We start from the raw sequence: 25,947 nt of genomic DNA, 5'->3' as shown, positions 1-25,947 counted from the left end.
ACCCTCAGTAATACACTGCACACAAGGTGGCTTAGGAAAGGCAAACTGTCTCTCTGGTTATCTTCTTTCATATTTTTAAATGTGTCCTTCTGTCCTCCCATGTAAGGACTCAGCTGTCTCTGTCTCTCCATCCTCTCTCACCAGATTTGGCTTGGTTCCTCAAATAGCCCTAGGTGGCTGCTCCATTCCACCACCTACTCCCTTTGAAAGTTAATTGTTTTGTTTTGTTTCACTTTGCTTGTTTTGTTTTATTGCAGGAAAGACACCAAATTATCTGAGTTATATGAAAGTTGTATCGTTCCTCAAATTCCTGAGCTATTCTCCAAATACAGATCCATATGACTTCTCCACCAAGACCCACTTGCCTCATCCCAACTCAGACAACATAATCCACAACAGAGAGCCTCTGCCACCACTTCTAGGGACACTCTGTATCCCTCTTCCTATTTCTTTCTCATGCCCACACTGCTTTGTGATTTCTGTGATAATCAAAGAAAAAAGAAACAAGGATAAAGCAAATGAATATAATCCAAAAATTATATTTATCAATTTGGAATATACTTGGTGAAAACATTGGCCTTTACACATGACTTTGCTTTAACTAAGGTTAAAATGAATCTGCCTTCTGGAAGCACATAACAGGTATCAATTGATAATGGAGAGAAGACCAAGAACTGTTAGAGGACAAGAGAAAGACAACCTAGAAATCAACATTTGCCACATATAATCAATAAAACAGGTGTCATGCATGGATAAGTGTTACCTGGGCTTCTGGTATTGGGATGCTGCCCACAGTGTAGCAATGGGGAAGCTGGAGGGTGAAGAACAGTTTAAGGTTCCAAAGGCCTTCAAAATTAAAGAGTTATAAATGAGTTTTCTGATAACAGCAAACTGCCTCTTGGTGACTCAGTGTTTTAATGACCATGAGGCAGCCACATTCCAGGGGAATTTGGTAATATTTCTTCCTACAGCCAGACCTGGCCTATAATCCATCCCCACCACAATTTTTTTTAATTCTATAAGAAAGGCCAGGCGATACCTTCAGCAGCTATAAAAAGAGATGTTTAGCTCCTTGAGCCTGGAGGACAAAGACCCTTAAATCCTCTCTGGTGATGGGGAACCACCTTATCACACTGGACCTGCTGTTCTGCAAAGTGTACACCAATGTCCTCCCTAAGAAGATGTGACACAGAGACTTTCAGAATCTCCAGTGAGAAATGAAGCAAAACATGAAGGAGTCAGGAAAGACTGATGGAAAAATCTTCATTCATTCAAGGAACATGTCTGAGCATACTCTGTTTTGGGGCCTATGGAAAGACAAAGATGAAAAAAGCAAGCTCTGCACCAGGTCAGAAAGGAAAGACCAAGAAGGGGGGCAGGCAAACAGGTGGGAAGGACGCTGGAGGAGAAGCTCCAAGGTATAACCTCCCCTAACTTATATTTTGCTCATCAGAGCTGAGAAAATTTCTGGTCCGGAAGAGAACAGAGTGCAGACCTCCACTTCACTCTGACCCCAGCAAACCTACCTGCCCTTCCCAAACTCCCAAGGTACTGGTCTACACCCCCCAAACCAAAGTGTAGCTCTGGTGCCATGAAATACCCTCTGCTCCAACCCTACACAGCTTCTATAGCCAGAGGCATCCAAGCCCAGCCTTCTTCCTCTCTGGCTCTGTCTCAGTTTTCTTGCCAACTCTATAAACAGAAGAAATCACTTACCATGGGCTTTTTCTGCCTCAGAGGAAAAACTCTTAGGAAGAAAGTTTAAGTCAAACCCAGGAAGAGGGAAGGAACTTGGCCAAGCAGCGTCAGCACAAGGAGTGGTGCTGACGGGGTGCCCTCAGGGAGTTGAGGCCCTGGGGAGGCAAGGTCCTCATGGAGGAGGGGCCTAAAGAGTATGAGCACTAACAAGGCTGGGCCTCAGGGAGTTGGGGCAGAAGGGGCCTGGGAAGGATGTGAAAGTAGAAAGGAGGTGGTGCAAGCCACCATTTCCTCTCACCTGCTGCATTTTGTCTCTCTGCTTTTAACCTTGCCTTCAGAGCACGTCACTCTTGTGTTCAAAGCGATGCAATGACTCTTCAGTTCATTAAATATGCCAAAGTTCTCACATGGCCTACAAACATCTACTTAATCTGTCCACCCTTTTGCAGATTCTCTCTCACTCTTTCCCTCTCAGGGCTCTGCTCCAGCCAGATTGGCCTTCTGGCAATGCCTTGTTCATGCCAGATATGTTCCCATTTCAGGGCTTTTGCCCTTACTGCCCACCACCTTGTCCTTGCCCCATCACTTATAATGCTCTTCTCCCAGACATCCACATGGCTCTTTCACCACCTTCATGTCTTAGCTCAAATATCATCTTTTCAATGAGACTGCCCTATTGACTTTAATGAAAATTGTAACAGCACACCTCCACACATATTATTGATCCCACTTTTCCTGTTCTGTTCTCCATGCACTTAGCACTTTTAAATGGACAACTTTATATATTTTATTTATTTTATTGTCTGTCTTTCCCTGGTAGGACAGAAATTTTTGCTTGTTTGATTCACAGATATATCCCAGGGGCCTGAAATAATGTCTGGCTCATAGCAGATGCTCAGTAAATATTTGTTAAATGAATAAATCAGTGAAAGTCTAATGATTTTTAAACTTTTAAATGACATTAGAATGATCATGCTGATTTGCATTTGTATAACCTAAATGTACTTCTCTTAACTCACTTTATTATGTTTTTCACTACAAAAGTAAAAATTATTGAGCTTATTGAGCATATTTGGCTAATAATGATTAATACAAACTTTTATGAAACTGAAGAAATATATTCAGACTTAGAAATTTGCTACATTAAATTATTAAATAGAATCCATGACATTTGGGAGGAAAACAAAGCCATTACCTTGGAAACAGTTATTTTATATTTATATTTATATAATATAAACACTATATATCAAATACAACTATTTGATATCTCAATCAGATCTAGACATAAAAATAGACATGCAGATATAGATCCAGATGTGGACATACATATGGATATATATAGGTGTTAATTTTAAGTTAGTCTGCATAGCGACCTACTTCTTGCTTACTGCTAAGCAAGCTCAATATGAGAAGGGTAGTAAATTGAAATCTGTGTCTAATAAGATATGTCATGCCCTCTCACAAAGTAAATTCACAAAAAGATAAATTTGGATTGGATTTGCAGGAACAATTAACATGAACTGACATCAGTTGTGGTCAGGAATGGCATAAGGAAATCAAACTATCAGTAAGGTCCCCAAATTATGAATCACATCATGCCTACAGCAAAATGTTGCAGATAAATCACAGTGAGAGATGCCACAATAAATCAGTGAATTCCTGTGAAATAAAAGTGATTTGTTTGACTTTGCAAATGATTTAAAATATTGCCTTCAGTTCTGTATACTTTCAAACAGTACCCTGAAAGGAAATCCAAGATAAGCAATAGGAATAAATACAGCTTGAAGATACAACAGGAGTGAATCAAACGTTTCTATCCTTAAGTAATAGATAAAATATAAGGGGGCTAGGTTAGGATTATTTTCAGCAATAAGCACAGAAAACTAGTAGTGGCTTAAACATACAGAGATTTAGTTGTCTCAGGCAACAAGAGGCCTGGAGGTAGGCAATCCAGAGTTTTAAAGGGGGCTCAATTAAGTCTTAGAGAAGGGTCTTTCCATCTCTCTCCTGCACATCATTAGCAAATAGATCTTCATCTTCATACTTCAGATCTCATGGTTGCAAGATGGTTGCTCTACCCCTAATCTCACATCCACATTCCAGACAGGAAGAAGGAGAAAGAAAAGAAAGAACTAGCAGTACTTGTATCAGGAGGACAAAGGTTTCCTAAAACCCTGGCTGATTTCTACCTACTCGGTGGCCAGAACAGTATCACTGGGCTACCTCAGCAGCAAAACGGTATGGAAAGACAGATATTTTTAGGTAGCACATTGTTTATTTAAACAAAATTAGGATTCTGTTAGTAAAAAAAGAAGGGAAGACGTATATTCAATAGGCAACAAGGAGCAGATGTGTTATAAAGGTAGTAGAGAAAGGGAAGAGAACTTCATAGATGATAGAGTTTTGAGAAATGAGTGCATTTAGGGGCAGGCAAAAGCAAGTAGATCATCATAGGACAGAAAACAAAAGGACCTAGATGTAAAAGGAAAATAGGAATATCGTTAAAAGAGTTATTTATGTTTTGCAATATGATTAGGTTTGTATAATATTTTGACACATTTTTAAATTATCTTTTAATGTGAGGAAGAGCATTACATTATGATTCTGTAAGTCATGCCATCTGATAATTGACATTAATATTCCTTCTCAAATGGAGCATATATATATATATATATATATATATATATATACATATATACATATATATTTAAAGATAGTGTAGGTTCCTGGGGCAGATGGCTGGAGCTAAAAAAAAGAAGGAAATAAATGAGTGTCCAATTCTCTACAAACACCAGACACTAACTGTTCTATAACTGGTAATATATTAGATTACTTCAAACATGTCAAAAAGTGAATCATTGCACAGCCAGCTGATAGGTGTCTTTAAACAAGTGTTTCATCTTTCTGAGGAAAATCTTTTCCTTTTGTGAATGCAATTTCACAGCCACAATAATAACAACTTTTTGTTTTTGTTGTTTTACAAATTTTTTTAAACAGTTGTTCTTCAAAATGTGACCCATACAGGGAGAGGCACCTGGGTGGCTCAGTCAGCCAAGTGGCCAACTCCTGATTTTGGCTGAGGTCATGATCTCAGAGTCCTGGGATCAAGCCCCAGGTCAGGCTCCCTGCTCAGCGGGAAGCAGACTTGAGGATTCTCTCTCTCCCTCTCTGTCTGCCCCTCCCTGCCTCTAAAATAAATAAAAATCTAAAAAAAAAAAAAAATGTAACCCTACAATAAATGACCTCACCTGAACCAAACCAGAAATTGGTTAAACTTGTGTCCCCCAAGTCTAACGGCAAAATGTGAATTTCTTTTCACCTTTACCTTAATGTGTTTGAGTTGGCATGTTCAATGTGAATCGTTGTTGCTACCAAATATGATTTGATGGAAGGTCATTTGGACAGCTGGAATTTTAATGTTTCATGTAAACCAGAAAGTAATTTCAAGACCAAAGAGGAGAAATTTATGTTTAAACTTTCATATAAATCTGTCTCACGTTAATGTGAACTTAAAAAAATTAATGGATAAGATAATGCAGTACTTGCAGTATTATTTGAAACAACATAATTTTTCCTTTTTAAAACAAATAAAATTCTTTTTTTAAATTTAAATTCAATTAGCCAACATCTAGTACATCATCAGTTTTTGGTGTAGTGTTCAATGATACATTAGTTGCGTATACACCCAGTGCTCATCACATCAAGTGCCCTCCTTAATGCACATCACCCAGTTTCCCCATCCCCTGACCCACCTCCCTTTCCACAACCCTCAGTTTGTTTCCTGGAGTCAAGAGTCTCTCATGATTTGGCTCCCTCTCTGATTTCTTCCCATTCAGTTTTCCCTCCCTTCCCCTGATCCTCTGCACTATTTCTTATATTCCACATATGAGTGAAACCATATGATGAATGTCTTTCTCTGATTGACTTATTCCACTTAGCATAATACCTATTTCTAATGTCAGTATTTTATGTCAACTAAAATAAATTAGCCACATCCATTTGATACCATAATTTAGCCTTTTATTGATTTGGAAGAAAATATGCTTTACCTTTTTTATACCTTCATTTATTTTACAGGAACTACAAAGGATTTTAATAAACAAAAAGTATAAATACAAAGTGTTATTACTTTCTCTTCCCTTAGTATAATAACTAGATGTGGGAAATATTTTATTTATTTATCAGAAAATCTGAATTTCTCTTACTTTCAATGTAGTTGATGTTAAAATGTTGCCTTACACACTAAAATGGGAAATAGTTAAACATTGATGTAATTAAACAATAATTCCATTCCAATGGCCTTTCTCCATTTCTCTGGGAGCTTGAGTTCCAGTCTGTTCTCCTTGCGCTCCCTTAAGGGGTAGCTTTCATAATGTATAGGAGGATCTTGACCCTGGAAAGTGAATCCAAAGCTCTAGGGGACTTCTGGGCAGTAAATGGAAATGGAAATAATTTCTCAGAGAATAATTCAGTAGTATTGCTTTGCTTCACTTTACTATGTCATGATGAAATGTGCTTCCAAAATATAACATCTTGGATTGCTAGGCAAAAGGTAGGGAAGGATGATATTGCCTCTGGCGTAATTGTTGAAAAGCTAAACCTATGTCAAATTTCTGGCAAGAATGAGAAGTGAAAACTTCGGGGCAGTTCATTTATTCTGAGAAGGCTCTGTCCTGTGTTTAGACATTCGCCAAGCTTCTCTTGGAGACCCATCCGCTTTACTTTGTTTTTGTTTTGTTTTGTTTGTCTTCTCTTTATCAAATCTACGTGCAAAAAACACAACTCAGGTGTAGTGGCAGTAAAACAAAACTCTGGCATCAAAGAGACGTCTTTGTGCTTCTAAATCACAATCTGAAGCGCAAACGCAAGCGCACTAAGTCTGAGCTGCTGGGCACCCGTAGCTCAGATTCTCAGGCTCCGGCACCGGCACCGGAAGTGGCCGCCCAGTTTGACTTCCGCTCCCAGAGTCCAAGCTCTTGTGGCTCGTGCGCCGGCTGTCAGTAAAGCAGTAGGCTTCGGGAAGCATAGAGGCAGCGCGACGTGCCTCGGTGGCAGGGAAGTTTGTGGTGGCGGTGGCATCGCGGGTGTCACCTATGCTGAGCAGGTAGGCTGGCGCGCAGAGTTCCGCCTCTTCCCCGACCCCGGAGGCGGTGGCGCTCAGAGCACCCTCCCGCCCCTCCCCGTGTTCTTCCAGATCCCTTGTTAGCCGCTTCCTTTTCCCCGCACTCCTTCTTGCTCTCAGATATTAGAGACTGTTCGGTGGCCCTTGGACGAAGTTCTTAGTACCTCTCAAGCTTCGCCTTAGGCACAGGGAGGAGTGGGGAGCAAGGTTTTGAGGGAGGAACCCCAAAGCTGACTGAACCAGACTCTGGTCCTAGTTATGTCAGAGCAGCAACAGGGCTTAAAACTAATAAGTACTTGGGGGCGCCTGGGTGGCTCAGTTGGTTAAGCGACTGCCTTCGGCTCAGGTCATGATTCTGGAGTCCCTGGATCGAGTCCCGCATCGGGCTTCCCGGTTAGCGAGGAGCCTGATTTTCCCTCTGACCCTCCCCCCTCTCCTGTACTCTCTCTCATTCTCGCTCTCTCAAATAAGTAAATCTTAAAAACAAAACAAATCTCTCAAATAAATCTTAAAAACAAAACAAATAAGTACTTGGTCAGAAAATTCAGCCTCCTTTCTTACTTAGCTGATTGAATTCAGCTTCCAGGTAGAAGCCAGGTCCTTAGTTCATCGTAAATAATTGATAATCCTTTACGTTGTTTCCTATACTTTGAATTCGCAGAAGAGATTTCATTTCCAGTAATGTTTTGTAAAACAACCAGCAAGAGATTAAATGTAGCTGGGGAGTGCTTTTCTGATTCTAGTGAATAATCAGACCAAATATATACCTATATACATTCCAAAAAGGACTGTTTCCTTGATATAAAGTAAACATAAGCAATTATTGAAGTCACAGAAGTCGTCCAAGAAATTCAAGAGATGTTTCAAACTTCTCATCTTTAGTTGTGTATTTTCCATTTTTTCACCAAAGAAACAACTGTGATCCAGGTACTGTGCTAAGGGCTGGTTAGTCAATTATAAATAGAGCAATGTACTTCCTTTATAGGGACTCACGGTCTAATGGAAGAGACATGTAAATAAATCATTTCATCAGTGTGTTTGCCAGCCTAGGGGTGCCTGTGGAATTGGTAGGGTGTGAATTAGAGGTAAGGTATCCTTTTGTCTCAGTATAGAAGAAAGTAAAAGTTCACCAAGTAGACAAGAAAAACCAGACATTCCAAAGGAAGGCAAGGATATAATCTTGTGTGGAAAAGCATGGCATTACCGGAGAGGAGCAAAGCTTAAAGGACATGGTGTTTGGGGGAGGTGACCCGAGATGAAGGTAGGAAGGTTGGCAGAGACCAGATAATAATGGGTCTCATAAGTCTTGCTAAGAATTTAACAAGAACTTACAAGTAATGAGATGATTTTGCGCAGTGGCCTAATGTCAAATAATACATGTTGAAAGATGATTAGTTGCAGTGTGTTTGAGGCAGGGGCACTGGTTAAAATGAGACCGGATGGCTAAGTGAAAGGTGATTTTGGTAGTACAAAGAAGTTTTGAGGGGTGCCTAGCTGGCTCACTTGGTAGAGCATGCGACGTTTGGTCTTGGGGTGGTGAGTTCAAGCTCCATTTTGGGCAGAGAGATTACTTAAAAAAACGTTTTGAGGGCTAGGTGTAGCAATGACAAGAGAAAGTGGGGAAATAAATTACAGAATATATACAGAAAAGAAAGGTGGAGAGAGTGGTAATTTTATCAAGTATTATAGAAAGCTCAAATAAGGTGATGTTAAAAAGAATCTGGTGGGTTTTAAGGATGTATAGGTGAATTGAAGATGCTCATTTTTTTGGTCTTAATTGAAGTATTGACATACAGTATTCTCTTAGATGTACATGATGATTGGATATTTTTTTTAAAGATTTATTTATTTATTTGAGAGAGCGAGAATGAGAGAGAGAGAGTACATGAGAGGGGGGAGGGTTAGAGGGAGAAGCAGGCTCCTCGCCGAGCAGGGAGCCTGATGCGGGACTCGATCCCGGGACTCCAGGATCATGACCTGAGCCGAAGGCAGTCGCTTTAACCAACTGAGCCACCCAGGCGCCCGATGATTGGATATTTTTATGCGTTATGAAGTCATCACCTCCGTAGGCATAGTTACCCTCTACCACCATACAAGGTTATTGCAGTATTATTGACTGTATTCCCTATGCTGTACATTACATCCCTCTGGCTTATTTATTTTATAACTGGAAGTTTGTTCCTCTTAATCTCTTCAGCCTATTTCACCTGCTCCGCCCCTAACCCCTTTCCACTCTGGTAAGCAACAGTGTGTTTCCTCTATGTATGAGTCTGTTCTGTTTGTTTTGTTTTTTAGATTCCACAAATATTGAAATCATACAGTATTTATCTTTTTCTGTCCTATTTCTCTAGGTCCGTTCATGTTGTGATAAATGGCAAGATTTCATTTATCTTATGGCTTAATATTTTCATTGACTATATACATAGCACATCTTTATCCATTCATCTATCAGTGGACACTTAGGTTCTCTCTCTAGGTTGGCTGTTGAAATAATGTTGCAGTGAACATAGGAATGCATATATCTCTTTGAATTGCTGATCGTGTTTTCTTCGGGTAAATACCCAGAAGTGGAATTGCTGGATTATATGGTAGTTCTATTTTTAATTTTTTGAGGACCCTCCATACTGTTTTCCGTGGTGGCGGCACCAATTTACATTCCCACCTATGGTGCATAATAATTCCTTTTTCTCAACAGCCTCACTGACACTTGTTATTTCTGACAGGTGTGAGGTGGTATCTCATTGTAGTTTTGATTTCCATGATTTGTGATTGTGAACATGTTTTCATGTGTCTGTTGGTCATCTGTATGTCTTTTTTGGAAAAATGTCTATTTAAATTCTGCCCATTTTTTAACTGGGTTTTTTAAATTAAGTTGTATAAGTTTTTAAAATATATATTTTGGTTATTAACCTGTTACTGGATGTATGATTTGCAAATATCCTCTCCCATTCAGTAGGTTGTCTTTTTGTTTTATTGATGATTTCCTTCTGCAAAACCTTTTTAGTTTGATGTAATTTCATTTGTTTGTTTTAGCTTTTTAGCTTTTTGTTTTACCTTGCCTGAGGAAAATGGTTCAAAAAATATTGCTAAGACTGGTGTCAAAGAGCTTACTGCTTATGTTTTCTTCTAGGAGTTTTGTGGTTTCACATCTTATATTCAAGTCCTTAATTCATTTTGAATTAATTTTTCTGTACGGTGTAAAATAGTGGTCCGGTTTCATTCTTCAGCATGTAAACTGCCCAGTTTTCTTAACATTATTTACAAAGAGACTTTATTTTCCCTGTGTGTATTCCTGCCTCCTTGTCATAGATTAATTGACCATCTTTGTGTGGGCTTATATCTGGGCTTTCTGTTCCATTCCATTGCTCTGTGTGTCCTTTTTTTTATGCCAGTACCATACCGTTTTGATCATTACAGCTTTGTAGTTTGATTTGAAATCAGGGAGCATAATACCTCCAGCTTTGTTCTTCTTTCTAAAGATTGCTTTGGCTATTCAGGGTCTTTTTGTGGCTTCATACAAATTTTAGGATTCTTTGTTCCAGTTCTGGGAAAAATGCCATTAGTATTTTGATGGAGATTGCATTGAATCTGTAGATTGTTTTGGGTAGTATGGACATTTTAACAATATTAAGTCTTCCAATCCATGAGCATGATAGATCTTTCCATTTATGTATATCTTCTTCAATTTCTTTCATCAGTGGCTTATAGTTACAGGTCTTTACCTCTGGATAAATTTATTCCCAAGTATTTTATTATTTTTGATGCAATTGTAAATGGGGTTGTTTTCTTAATTTCTCTTTCCAATAGCTCGTTATTAGTGTATAGAAACTCAACCAGCTTCCATATGTAAATTTTGTATTGTGCAATTTTACTGAATTCATTTGTTCATTCTAATAGTTTTTTTGGTTGAACATGGTCAGTTTTAATGGTATAGTAGGGAAAGAAATAGAATGTGGTGGAGTTGAGGAACTGGAGTGTGATTTAAGAAGATTCTTTCAAGTTTAAAGTGAGAAGGAGAGAGGTTGTAACCAGGGAAAATGATGAAAAAAATGGCAAGTTTGGCCTCTAAATTCTGTTGAAGCTAATACTAAAATGGTTTTGTTTTCCCAGAGTGTATACTGGTTGGGCATTTGGAAGAGGCAGAATAGCAATGCCAAAGCACTTGGGAAAAGTCAGGCTAAGATTCTGAGTACTTATTAGTAAGGGTTTGCTGTATAATTTCATCCCACTGAAGGGAAATGAAAACATTATTTTAAAAGAAATAGAAGTTGGTTTAACCGTTAATTAGGAAAAATTTTTTTTCTCATTCTCTGCATGACAACTTTAAGGAATACCTCTTTATATAATTGTTCTTGTTCAGGAGGTCTTTGTTAGTGTTTAGTGTAAATGTACTACTCATTTAATCAATATCAGAGTTGAATATTACTCACCACTTCCTCATAAATAAGAAGACCCAGAATAATGAAGACCTTTAGATGAGGAAAAGTGAGTTTATAGTTTCCTAGGTTAATAACATTATTAAAATTGCATTATCCCTGTCTCACCCTCCATGGCATATGTACTGACACCTGAATTATTTGTCATATTTTTTCTCCCAATTTTTTTTTTTAATAAGTTGGCTATTCACTTTCCATCAGATGTTCTCCTGGTAACAGCTTCTCCTGCTATTAAAGTGGTTACAAATTTCAAGCAGGTAAGAATCTTTATATAACTTTCTTAGTATTGATGTTTTTAAATTTCAGTAACTTGACTAGCATTTAGTGTAGTTACAGTTTCTAAGTGTTTAAAATGACAAATACTCTTTTGATAGTCATTTTAAGATCAAAGCCCAAAGTTTAGAATTATATTAAGTATCAAAAGCACCTAAATGATGTTCAATTTGTCTTTTTTTCCCCCATCTTTTCCTCACACTCAGAATTACTTTTTAGAAAATTTTAAAGTTCTTTTGAGGAAAAATGCTGTGCGAGTCTAACTATGGGTACAAATATATATCATTATTATAAATAGATGTATGTGTATAAATGTGTGTGTCTGAAAATCAGAAAAGTGCTTCTCAGCCACATTTGCTGATAATTAATGTTTCACATGTGTAGTAAGCATCTGAGAACACTTTGTAGTTCCATAAATTTATATTACACACATTATAACATTACATTAGAAGTCTAAGATCATTTGGGTCATAGTATCATAGAAGAGTGATCTCTAAACAGACTTTTTTTTAAGTAGCCTCCACACCCAAAGTGGGGCTTGAACTTACAACCATGAGATCAAGACCTGAGACTAGATCAAGAGTCAGAAGCTCAACCGAGGCACCCCGATCTCTAAACAGTTTTGATGTGGTATGTCACCTGTTAAAGAGTGTTGGCTAAAATCCTAATATATGTATATTTATATGTTTATGAATTATATGCATATGCTATAGTGCTCTAATTATGAATGTTATAATGCCTCTGCAAAAAAGTTAAGTAACTGTTTTCTTCCGATACTTCAGTGAAGTCTACTACCCACAGTCTTTAATACAAGTTGTCACTATATTGACATTAAGCACCGATGGTGTAAGAGCAACAGTGGCTAAACTGGACTAGGGGTTATTGTATTCTTCACTGCCACGCACTCAGTTAAATAAATTAGAGCCAGTAAAAAACGTTTTATTAAATCCTGACTCATAGTGTACGTCTTTTTAATACTCTGTATGATGAAATGGGTTGTAGGCATAAAGCACTTGTTCTGTGCACAGTAGTGTTGTCTCAAGGAAAAGCAGTTGTGCTGTTGCTGAGTTGCAAGAGGAACTAATTTCTCTTTTACGGACACCAGCTTTACTTGAAAGAACAACTGACACACTATAGTAATTCATATTTGGAAAATGAGTGAAGTGAGCCTATCACTTCAAGGAAAACAAGTGACAGTATTTGTTGCCAATAGGACAAAATTAGAGCTTTCAAGCCAGAATTAGAACTTTGGAAAACTCATTTCCTCACTGTGAGCCTCGTGGTACTTAAAGACATTTCTAATGAGATTGTTGGTGATAATAATGTCATTTGTTGGTATTTTAGTGATATAAAATGTGTTAACATTGGGCAGATCTCCATAACTTAGGGAACCCCTGTTGTCGAGATGACGAATGTGATGTTACAAGATCCATTCAAAGTGCAGGATAGACCAGTGGATTTCACAAGAACAGATGATGAAAAATTCTTTGATATGGTTTCAAATTCTCCATTGCAACTAATCTTTAAGAAATCAGGCTTGTTGAGTTTTAGTGTAACATCAAAGAAGAATATACAGTTCTCTGAAAAGGCTGCATATACGTCAACCAGATTAACATATTGCAACAGTTGGAATGGAGAAGCAGATCTTCTGTTAAGACCAGATGTTAAAGATATTTGCAAAAATGTGAAACAGTGCCATTCTCCTCTCTTAATTTCTTTTGTTTTGGAAAAAAATGTTATTTTTTATTAAAAGGGTATTATATCTGTTTAACATGTATTGGATTTATTATACTTCTAATTAAATTAAATATTTTACATTTTTCTCAGTTTTCATACCTAATGTAGCAGATATTACTGGGTTTAACTCACACAGACAAAAGTTCTTTGGAGTCCCCAGTCATCTGTTAAGTGTGTAAAGTGGTTTTGAGACTAAAGGTTTGAGAACCGCCTGGGCCATGTAGTAGGATTTCCCAGTAGTATTTAGGGGGCAGCTGAGGTCAAATGCCAGTCTTCAAGGTGGGGTCCTTCCACAGCAGATTGGGTATAGGACTGGAAAAAGCAGGCAGTTCAGTCTGTGGTTGGGGATTTTCAGGGTAATTAATGGTTAAAAATAAGAAAGTAAGGAAATAAAAGTTTGGGCAGAACATGACATGATCTACAATGGAGTCATGGCTATACAGGAAGAGAAATGAGTCCAAGAGGATGCTGATGGGTAGATCATGGTAAGTGGACAGAGAAAACTGTAAGGATAAGGAAATCAACAAGCTGTGGTAAAAGTATGCAGAAGTGGGTAGAGTCAGCCCTCATTTTCCAGGCTAGGAGACTAAGGTGCAGTGACCGGGCTGACTTGCCTGAGTGGTAGGACTAATATTTGAGTTCAAGTCTTAAAATGTGGAGTTAGCCCTCTTTACGCTGTACATAGTACAGTTGGCTGACTTCATTTTATGAATATGAAGTAAGTAGTTTATAAAAACAAATGAAAATATTTTTAGTATTTAAACTTCTTGAAATATTTTTTAAACATACATTTTTACCTTTATGATCTAATACAGGTTTCTAAAGTATTGGAGGAGTTTGATGTTGAAGAGCAACCGAAAACCATGTTAGAAAATCGCTTTCCCAACATTAAGATTATAGAATCCGGAGTAAAGCAACTAAAGAGTAAAGAACACGTAAGAGGATTTCTTTCTTAATGATGCCCACTGTTCAATCTCAGTGAGCTTTTGCCTGCTTTCTTTTGACCCTGTCTGTACTGCTAACACCACTAAGGTCCCTAGCATATAAAGTTTAGTGACACTGATTTGTATTATTACTGGGAAAATTTATACTTACTGTGGGTTTATTGCAATTATACAATTAGTTGATTTAACATTTTAGGTTTCACATTTCACGTGAGCATTAACATTTATATAGTGCCTGCTGTGTTCTGGGCACCACGGTAAGTGCTGGGAGACAACAGGAATAACAGTGAACCTGCCCTGGGCGTGCCCAGTGTCGTAGCGAATATACACATGCACACGTATAACTATAGGGACGTGAAAAGCACAGTCACTGAACTCTTTGATATCAAAGACTTGGTGATAATAATGAAATAATCTCTGATATTAGAGACTTGCGAGGACTTCACAGAGGGAGTAATATTTGAATAGGGTTTAAAAGGTGGGTGAATTAAGAGTTCTTAATTAGGGGCACTGTAGGAAAAGGTGGTGGCTTATTCAAAGGCCCAAAGAAAAGGAAAGGGGCACATGGAAGAGTGACACTGTCAGAGGGACTGCAGTGGGGACAAGGAAAGGAGATTGGCAGACGAGGCCAAAGAAATAAGACTGTGAAGAGCTGTTAACATCATACCAAGACATTTATTTTGTAATCAGTTAAGAAATGAAGAGATTTTAGGGGGAGGCAGGGTGATACCATGGATACTCTTTTAGGAAGGTAGATCTGACAGCAGTGTTGAGGATGAAGTGGGGGGGAGTGAGGGCTGGTGGCCAGCAACCAAATCAGAAGGTGGTTGCAATCATCCAGAATGGTAGAAGGCCTGAACTAAGACGGGGACAGTGTAGTGGAAAGGACGGCCCAGATATGAGTGAGATTTCTACCGTAAACTCAGCAGGACCCAGTAACCCACTGGACACGGGACTGAATAAGGCGGGCTCAGAAAAGGGTGTTGTCAGATGATAACAATATCCTCAGATGAGCTTCAGGCAAGATGGGAAGTGGAGTTTGCCGTTGTTTCCCTAGAGCAGCTCTCATTTGTGAGTTCTCCCTTAGGGAGAAAACACACTTATAATACATTCAGAACACAAATAATTTGACAGGAAAAAATAAGTAAGTACTGAATTTTATGGGGAAAAAATCTGAATCCTAAAACCAGGATAAATTTCTAATATTTATAGTAGTACATATCCTATATCACATCCATGTCAGTTAATTTGCAAATAGAAGTGTGCTCAAATGTATATTAATAGATTGTGAGGGAATTTATATTTGGGCGTTGAATAAATCAGTGCCGCCCATTACCATGTTGAAGTGTCCTAAGTGAGATGTTTGTATTATCTGTCCTTTATATTCTTTAATGAATTAGAGATTGTGTGTTTTGTCTTCATGTCTACTTCCAAAAACGTAACAGTAGCCAATGAAGAGTTCTTGTATGTGTTTTTACAGTAGCTAAATGCAAATTATTTTTTAGATTTGGTCAGGGTCTATAACTACTGTTTGCCAGATAAAATTCTAACCGTATTATCTGCAGGAAGACTCGTGTAGAATTTGTATGTGCATTATACCGTGTGGAATTATTGGCTTTATGTTTTTCTTAAGCACCTGAAGAGTTACAACGGGTAACAGATGTCTCAGTGGATATCAAGTGCTACAGTTATGATTTGCCATGTTTTATAAATCAAACACATGGCACAGTGTTAAGCTCTAAACCACTCTGACAAAGTCTGGCATCTCTCAGTCATATGTACTTATTATAGATACATGCTTTCTAAAGGCTACTACTTAGATGTAGGTTTTCATTCGATATTAAGGAACAAAAATAGTGGATCTCAGATATGTATTTTTAGACTCAATGATGTCATTAAAAATTAAATAACTTAAAAACCAGTACCTGCTAGGATTTAAGGTTAACACATTTTTCATATGAAAATATATGAAGTATATATGAAAATATCCACAAAGAGCATGTTTGCTGGTGAAGTGATTGTTATTTGTACTTAAGAATATAAATACTGTTTTTTAGCACTTCTAATGTTTTTAGATAATGTACCCTTTCCTGCCACACTGTACCCGCCCTGTACCCATACCAGCCGTTAAGGTCTGATACCATTAGTGTTACTGGAGTGGTTGGGGGTGGGAGGGATGGGGTGGCTGGGTGATAGACATTGGGGAGGGTATGTGCTACAGTGAGTGCGGTGAATTGTGCAAGACTGTTGAATCACAGATCTGTACTTCTGAAACAAATAACGCAACATATTTTAAGAAAAAATAAAAAGAAGAAGATAACAGGAGAGGAAGAATGAAGGGGAGTAAGTCAAGAGGGGGAGACGAACCATGAGAGATGATGGACTCTGAAAAACAAACTGAGGGTTCTAGAGGGGAGGAGCGTAGGGGGATGGGTTAGCCTGGTGATGGGTATTAAAGAGGGCACATTCTGCATGGAGCACTGGGTGTTATGCACAAACAATGAATCATGGAACACTACATCAAAAACTAATGATGTAATGTATGGTGATTAACATAACAATAAAAAATTTAAAAAAAAAGAATTACTAGATCTTCCTACAGTAACTTCCACTGAGATCAGAAATATTAAGGCCTGCCCCAGGTATAATATCAGAATGCTCACTTTTAAAATTTCTGAATGTTTAGTTTTTAACCTGAGGTCAACATACCTCCTTGAATATCATGAGATTCCTTATGTTTTATGCAAAATCTGATATGAATGTACCTTTTTTCCCAGGGGAGAAAGACTACTTTTTGCCAGATTCCCAGAATGGTTCATGGCCCTGAACTGATGGTGAATGACTGGACTGAATAAATGCATTCTCATGTTTACTTTGATTTGCAGTTGCTCTAACAAAGTATTGAGTGCCATCAAGAGGCAACCTTAATGTATTTTTTGCTTTCCTCATACTGAGTTTTTTATTTAAAGTGAAATTGTACCCATGGATGAATATGTTTCTCCTCTCCCCTTCCTTGCTCTGTTTTTACAGTGCATTTTAACAGGAGATGGCAGTCAGCATGTGTATAAGAAACTCTGTGTGCTGCAGCTAAACCAAAGTTGATATGTGAAGGAAGTCCTTACGTATTAGGAATCCGTGATACAGTGTTCAGGTAACATTTTGAGGTTGGTTCATGGGAAAGGAACATGCATATTTCTTAGGCTTTTCTATATTTGAATCAAAGTATTCCATTTACAGTGTTAATTCCTAAATTATAGAAGAGGTTTGTTTTATGATCCATAAACCAGAAAGTATTTTTTCTTAAAGATTTTATTTATTTATTTGACAGAGAGAGAGACAGCGAGAGAGAGAACACAAGCAGGGGGAGTGGGAGAGGGAGAAGCGGGCTTCCCGCGGAGCAGTGAGCCCGACGCGGGGCTCAATCCCAGGACCCCTGGGATCATGACCTGAGCCGAAGGCAGACACTTAACCCACTGAGCCACCCAGGTGCCCCAAACCAGAAAGTATTTATAACGTTATTGCCAATTTCAGTTTGGCTTTAGTTGATAATTTGTTGTTTTTTTAGTTCATGCTGATCTGTTTTTTCCATTGTGCATATATCCCAGATACAACAATTAAGCTGAAGGTTATAACTTATACACACATTCATTACTTTAATTTGGGAATATATGATTTGCAATCTAAATAATGTAATGATCTTTTTCCAAAAAGGAAAAACATATCCCAAACTTACTGAACTTACCCCTTAGCAAAAAAAAATTTATATTCAGAAGATCTTTGTGGTACAGAATCATGACAGAATCCCAGAACTGAAAAATTCATTTGGTTTATTGTGCTCAGGAACTATAGTAAACTGTCTTAATAAGGTGAAACTCCGTGGAACCTTCTACAACTTCTGGTAATGGATTTCAGGGCTTTGGGGTTCAGTGACCATTCTTGCCAAGAAACTCTTCCTGGTTTCTGATCATAATATTGTCTTACCTCAAGCTCACTGTTGTAGTTCTGTCTCATAGGGTCATAATTTTACATTTATTAATAATATTTTATATTCTTGAAAATTGATGTTTTCTTTTAGCCTGTTCTTAATTAAATAGGAATGTAGAGAAAACTAGAAAAACTTAATTATAAATTATAATTTAATTATAATTGTAAACATTTCACGTTCCTATTATCAAAGACTGAGTTCATAACTGTGTTCCAGCTAGGCCCTCTACATACATGAGCTAACTACTTATGATAATCCTGTGTGACAGTATTACTCCCATTTTACAAATAGGAAACTCTGATGGAGAAATTAATTTTTTACCTATACTAAAGTAGTTATTAAGTCTATCAGAAGTACAATTTATTTTTATTTATTTTTTAAAGATTTTATTTATTTATTTGACAGAGAGACATAGAAAGGGAACACAAGCAGGGGGAGCGGGAGAGGGAGAAGCAGGCCTCCCGCCGAGCAGGGAGCCCAATACGGGGTTCAATCCCAGGACCCTGGGATCATGACCTGAGCTGAAGGCAGATGCTTAACAACTGAGCCACCCAGGCGCCCCCAGAGGTACAATTTAAACTCATGCCATTGGGGCACCTGAGTGGTTCAGTTGTTAACCGTCTGCCTTCGGCTCAGGTCATGATTCCAGGGTCCTGGGATCGAGCCCCTGAGCCTGCTTCTCCCTCTCCCGCTCTGCCTGCTTGTGTTCCCTCTCTCACTGTCTCTGTCAAGTGGATAAATAAAATCTTTAAAAATATAAAATAAAAATTCATGCCATTTATCTCCATGTCCAGTGTTTTTAACATCTTTCTTAAATTACTGTCCTCAGTGAAGGACAAACTAAAATTAACTATTTTTTTCTTGTAGCATTTTAAACAAGTCAATTTCAGGCATTTTTTATTATTACAATAAAGTTTTGGGTGAATTTAATAGAAATTTAGTAGAAATAGAATTTAATAGAACTTGACACAGTAGGAAGAGGAATTTGGCTATTCAGATATCATCCTGAAGTAGTGGAACTATTCTGTACTTTTGAAAGTGCCACAAAAATGACCATGGCTGGGACGCCTGGGTGGCTTAGTTGTTAAGCGTCTGCCTTCAGCTCAGGTCATGATCCCAGAATCTTGGGATCGAGTCCTGCATTGGGCTTCCTGCTCAGCAGGAAACCTGCTTCTCCCTCTGCCCCCCTCATGCTCGCACATGCTCTCTCATACAAATAAATAAATAAAATCTTAAAAAAAAAAAAAATGACCAGGGCTTCCCTAAGCTCATTATGATCTTTTTTAGGGGGCAGAGGAGGAAGGTGGTAAAGGCATCAATTAGTTGTCTTATAATGGTAAGACAGAACATTTTTTTCTGATAAATGTTAAGACTATTGTGCCTGCTCCTAACAGCTTTATTTACATTATCTTAATGCTTACAGAGGCCTAATGAGATAGAGTCACTTCTTGTTTCCATTTATAGTTGAAGAACCAGAGGCACAGAGGGGTTAAGCAACTTGCCCAAGTTACTAACTGGGGGCAGTTACTAACTTCTAGGACCAAGGACTCTTAACCACCAAGCTGTTGTGCTGCTCTTTCATGCAAGTTTTGAGTGTTGAGTGACTCCAGGGAAAGTGTCAACTGAAGGACTAGACGAAAAGGAATAACCCTGTATGTAGGATACCGATCAGTGTCCTGTTAATAAATTGATTTGATCAAGGAGTTAGGAATGTGTTGAACTAGAGGTCTTGCTGCTTGTTGGAATTCTGAACTACTCTAAATGTGATGACCTAAAAAGCAAGGAAAATCAGCAGAGGCATTGCTATGAAGACAGCTTGGGTGAAACAGCATTTGTAATATTGGGAGGGTACCTCCTGGCAGAGTGGGAAAGAGATTTATTTTGTTACTTTGTAAATCAGATAAAATTCCTACATTTTAAGAATATTATCACTGAAGCCTCTTGCTTCAAGTTTTGCCCTCTATTTACAGAACACTGTCTCCTTCTCTTTTTAATACCGGACTTTCAGAGACAGCTTACTAAAGCTAAAAGAATAAGTGACCATAGGGAGTGTCGGTGGCATTGCACTTGAACTGGTGTTAAGTGTATATTTTTAGATACTATTTAAACACTGCTGTATGATTCATGTGATTATTGGCAGACTAGAAACATCTTGGTATTCTGAAATTCAAAGATAAATGTAATTGTTTTTCATATATTTTCAAGGAAAATGTCCACTTTATATTTTTAGCTTTCATGGAATTCATAGTTGCAGAAATGTCATTGCCAAACATGAGTTTAGGGAATATTTTCTGTCTCAAGGGGTCACACACAGGTGACTGGAGAGATGTGACCCATAGAGGTGTTTGATAAGCATGTACTATATTGAAAAACATTTTTCATACTTTAGGGACTTCTAAATCTCTAAAGTGCACACTTTTAGAGATTTCTAGTCACAGCCCCCACCACTTTTGATTGTTTATACCCATCCTGCTTCACTCATTTATATGGTTACCTGTCTAGCCCATGACTCCCTATTTCAAGATCTGTGGTACTCCCAGCTCCTGGTTTTTTTGGAAGTTGAAACTTTAGTTCTTTGATGCAGGAGCAGCTGAATTCTTGACTTCATAGCTCATTGCTGAAAAATCAGGGGCTAGAATTGCACATAAAAGAACCGCATATACAACTGAAGATATAGAATCTGGTTCATTAATTCACAGATGAAACTGTTTAGTTTTAAGCCATATAGAAAAGGCTGTAAGAACATTGAGTGAAATATAGTTGGGGGAGATAGGAATATAGATAATATTTATTTCTATATTCTACATGACAGATTATCTAGGATTTTTTTTCATGAAAAATATGTATGAGTAAAACTGGAAATGTAGTGAATTAAATGAACCAGCCATCTGCACCTTTGCAAATATGCTGCAGTTGGACAGCACCTAAGGTAATTTTACAAAAAATGCAAGTGAGTTATAAAAGACATACAAACCTCAGTTTTTTTATTTTAAAAGAGCTTTTTGTTTGTTTTTAACTTTCGGCTTATAAAATTCAAGAAGAATTTTTTAACTTTTGAGGATGCTAAAAATTGACAAAATTTTAAAAATTGATGGCTAATTTTTTTATTGAATTATAACTGACATACATTATATTAGTTTTAGGTGTACAACAATAGTGATTGTTCATACTTCTTACCCACCTCCCCTCTGGCAACCACCAGTTCTCTGAATTTAATAATCTGGTTTTTTGTTTGTCTCTTTTTTATTTTGTTTCTTAAATTCCACATATGAGTGAAATCATAGGGTACTTGGCTTTCCCTGATTTAAATTTCACATAGCATAATACTCTCTAGGTCCATCCATATTGTTGCAAATGGCAAGATCCCATTCTTTTTTATGGCTGAATAGTACACACACACACCATACACATATATACCACATCTTTATTCACCTATGGATGGACACTTGGATTGCTTCCATATCTTGCCTGTTACAAATAATGCTACAGTTAACATGGGGGTGCATATATCTTTTTGAACTAGTGTTTTTTTTTCTTTGGGTAAATACTCGTGAGTGGAGTTATTGGTCATATGGTAATTCTAGTAATTTTTTGAGGAATCTCCATACTGTTTTTCACAGTGGCTGTACCAATTTGTATTCTCAGCAACAGTGCACAAGGGGTCTTGTTTCTCCACACTCTCACCAACACTTGTTATTTCTTGTCTTTTTGATTCTAGACATTCCAACAGGTGTAAGGTGATACCTCATTGTGGATTTGATTTGCATTTCTCTGATGATTAGTGTTGTTGAGCATCTTTTCATGTGTCTGTTACCATCTGTATGTCTTTGGGAAAATGTCTGTCAGGTCCTCTGCCCATTTTTATTTTGTTTTTTTTGTTTTGTTTTTGTTTTTTTGTGGTTTTTTTTTTTTTTGGTTACTGAGTTGTAGGAGTACTTCCTATGTTTTGGATATCAACCCTTTATCCGACAGATTGTACCTTTCATATTAACCATGTATTTAACATGCAAAAACACATTATATATACAATAAACACCTGATTGAAAGATCCACTTTATAACTGTTTATCACGAAATATTAAAATAATAAAGTGATCAAAAGACATAACTTAGTTTAGTCATGCTGTATAAACATGAGAATCATAACATTGCCTAAAAACTTGAAAACAAAAAGCATGCTTCTCTGTCTGGCAGTTTTTAGGTCATTTGAAATTTGAATTGAGTTTATCTTTTCAGGAAGGAAAAAGGAAACACAAACCAAAGCTGGTGCTGGTAATATGGGCAGTGCCTTGGGACCTGATTGGCATGAAGGCTTGAATCTTAAAGGTACAAGAGGTATGTGTTCATATACTAATTAAACCTAAGATGCAATTTTAAATTCTTGAACCATTCATTAAAGACTGATTACAAGTAAGTCAAACAACTGCTAGGTCATTTTACTTAAAATCCAAAGTGTTAGGACAGACAGGACCAATGGCATGTGGCCCAGTTCCTTACCAGGTAAGTATGTCATTCATCTAAAACTGACTCATGCCCTTCTTTTTAGTTCCCCAGGCAGAGAGATTTCCAGGCTTGGACTACAAGTGAATATAACTGTCCTATATTAAATTAATCTTTTCTCAAAGGTCACTTCACATGCATTACAACATTTCAAAGTTTATTAGATGAATTCTAAATAAAATATGTATTTAACACCCTAATTGGATAAGCAGATGACTTGCTTTTACTCATTTTATTTATTAGATACATTATATTTAAATAGTAAAAGGCTGTGATATTTAAGTACTGTAAGAAGCATACGTGGAGTCCTTATTACTGTGTATGATTTCTTTTCAGCCTTGGGTAGTTTGGAGGGGAGCTGGCTTCACGGCATATCTAATTTTTGTGATAGAATTATACAGAATCATTTTTTCCTGCATCTTCAGATCCAAAGATTAATAGTATTTTTAACCTGAGAACTTCAGCAGTTTGGTTCAGTAAACATTATCTCCTATGTACTTGGCACTTTCCTAAGGTTCTGGATATAACAGTAAGTCGGCACAGACTGCCCTCAAGAGGCTTTTATAGTCTCTAGCAGTTGTAATTTTTAAAGACTATATTTGAAACTATCAATGAAGCTTATACTAAAAAGTATACCCTTGGTATTACCTGCCAATGCAACTACTTGTTCTCTTAAGTTCTGAGTGGATTTCCCTCCCTTCATGCACAAAAATCGTGAAAGGCTTGTTTTGGGGCATCCAGTGTGTTTCCATTTATATTGTTAAGAATTATTTTTCTATATGTTTCTACAAGTGTATTGTAATTTTGGGGGGGATGTGTTATGGTGATCAGCATTGCTTTTAGTTTTCTCGTAAGATTCACATCGAAACTGTATGTGAAGTAAAGAAAATCTACCTTCAGGAAGAATTTAGAATTTCTAAGGAAAAGTCTTTGCCTTTTCCCAGAGACCACTGTAATCACTCAGTCACAACTGATAAAGGTAAGTAATAAAATAAGAAAAAATACAATAACCACTAATTCAAGAGGAAGAAAACTTAGTCTTCCTATATTAAAAAACTTAAGATTTCCATATGAAATTTAAACATAAAAAGTAAAAATGAAACCATTACTTAGTAAGTCATTTCCTTTTCATTACTTAGTCTTCAAGTTTTCTAATAATTACACATGGGACTCACGGTGCTATGACCACCACAGCTCTGTGAGTCAATCACAGTATCTTGCAGATCAAAACAAATCTAAACCAGAAAAATCTTTATGCTCTCAGAAGTGAAGTGACTTCCCCCAAATCAATAATCTGTAAATTTGGGATTAAGAAACAGATCTAATCCCTATTCCACACTTTCTGTGAGAACTATCACCATTGGAAGAAATACACTCAGCCGAACTAGCATATGAGATATTCCACTGTTTATGAATTCTTTGAATTTTTCCATGGGAAAAGATAGTGTTAGAGTTTGAATATGAGTAGTAAGGGGAAAACATTGCAAAGTGAGTTATCTCGTTGGACTAAACTCTCAGTGGAGTATAATGTATTAGTATTTTTTTAAAATAATTTATAAAGTGATTATCAATTTAAATTTACTTTGTTAGAAGTTCTGTGTCTAAATTTGAAGGAAAAATGTTTAGAATGTCATAATTTGTAATACCCAAAGCAAGGAGATAATGTTAATTACATTGTAATTGTTTTGGCAGATGTGCCTTATAAAAATTAAGGGTTTTTTTTATGTTGAATTAGCGAACACATAGTACATCATTAGTTTTTGACGTAATGTTCAACGATTTATTAGTTGCATCTAACACCCAGTGCTTAGCCCATGTGCCCTCCTCAGTACCCATCACCTGGCTACCCCTTCCCCCCCACCCGCCTCCCTTCTGTAACCCTCAGTTTGTTTCCCAGAGTCTGTCATGGTTTCTTTTTTTTTTTTTTTAAAGGAAATTCTACATCCAACCTGGGGCTAGAACTCAAAACGAGATCAAGAGTCGCATGCTCTATTAACCGAGAAGGCTAGGTACCCCTTAAGGAGTGTTGTTTTAAAGTCCTCTCCTGCCTTCTTTCTTTGTTCTAGGCATTATGACATAATTCTGTGGACAGCTGATGGTGATTACATTTGAGATTAAAGGGGGGTTTTTTGTATTTGTTTTGTGGGTTTTTTTTAAGAGGTATTTATATGTGGAATTGACTAATGAAAAGAAAAACGGCTGCAGGAGTTAACACCAAATATAGAACCTTTTCTCTATGGCAACAATGTAAGGTGAAATTTTTTGTCCTGCTATGATTATTTTTAACTGTTCATTGTCTTAGTGTAAAACTGTAACTTAAGGAAGCTGAAAACAATTTAGTTTACAGTCATGTTTTGATTTACAGTATTTCGTATTGCCTAAAGTCCTTAAGCAGTAAACGTCCCAGCATCAGTGTCCTCATAAATGGGACATAATGCACAGTTCATTTGCCTAAAGGTTGATGAGACAGACACCTATGAAATCTTACAAATGATTCTTTTAGAGAAACTATATTTTCTTCCTTTTAGCATTTGAAGCTCAGAAAACTGAGGAATATTGTAATTACAAGTGGGGAAATCATATGGTTACTGAGTGTTTTTGATCTTAAAAGTCTACGAATGTTTTGGTTGGTCTGTCCTAGTAGGATTTTGATTCCCTGGAAATTCAGCTGAGTTGTCTAAACTTGGCAGCTGTTTTTTACTCGCTCACTGAAGATCAGCATACCAAGGTGTAAAAATGACTTGTTTACTTTAGATCAAAAAAAGACACCTTTCATTTTTCTTCCCATGTATGCTTATCAGGAATGTTGTTTAGTTTGATCTAGGAGAAGACGGAGGCCTGAAAGTGGATGCTCACATGCACACGTCTCTCTCGGATGTCTATGCTGCGGGTGACATCTGCAGCGCATCCTGGAGGCCCAGCCCGGTGTGGCAGCAGATAAGCCAGCATCCACCATCACACCTTGTATCAGATTCCATCTGACGGTACAGGAGTGAGTCACTACCAGCAAATCCAAATTTCTGGTTTTCCCACTTTGCTACTTTAAGTAGGAAGTTATCCTAGAGTTTTGGTGACATTTTAAAAAAAAGGATGTTCCCCTTTTGGTAAGTTATGATATAGTGGTGGAACACACTGGGAGCAGCACTGTCCAGTGGAACTTTCTGATGACAGAAACGTTCTGTATGTTTGCATTGTCCAGTCAGGTAGTCACCAGCTACATGTCTCTATTGGCACTTAAGATGTGCTGAATGTG

General features: G+C 37.4%; 2 pseudogenes; one reads left to right on the top strand and one right to left on the bottom strand.

The window, feature by feature from the left end:
• The window catches only part of LOC112830060 (cationic amino acid transporter 3 pseudogene), a 110,038-nt pseudogene that overhangs the window by 26,678 nt on the left and 57,413 nt on the right, over nucleotides 1-25,947 (bottom strand).
• On the top strand, nucleotides 803-25,383 carry LOC112830028 (pyridine nucleotide-disulfide oxidoreductase domain-containing protein 1-like; annotated as a pseudogene).

The sequence above is a fragment of the Callorhinus ursinus genome, unplaced genomic scaffold (assembly GCF_003265705.2).
Source record: "Callorhinus ursinus isolate GAN/ISIS: 27379988/994484 unplaced genomic scaffold, GSC_fseal_2.0 scaffold27, whole genome shotgun sequence".
NCBI lineage: Eukaryota > Metazoa > Chordata > Mammalia > Carnivora > Otariidae > Callorhinus > Callorhinus ursinus.
The sequence above is the reverse complement of the archived record's forward strand: the minus strand, read 5'-3'. Positions and strand labels throughout refer to the sequence as shown.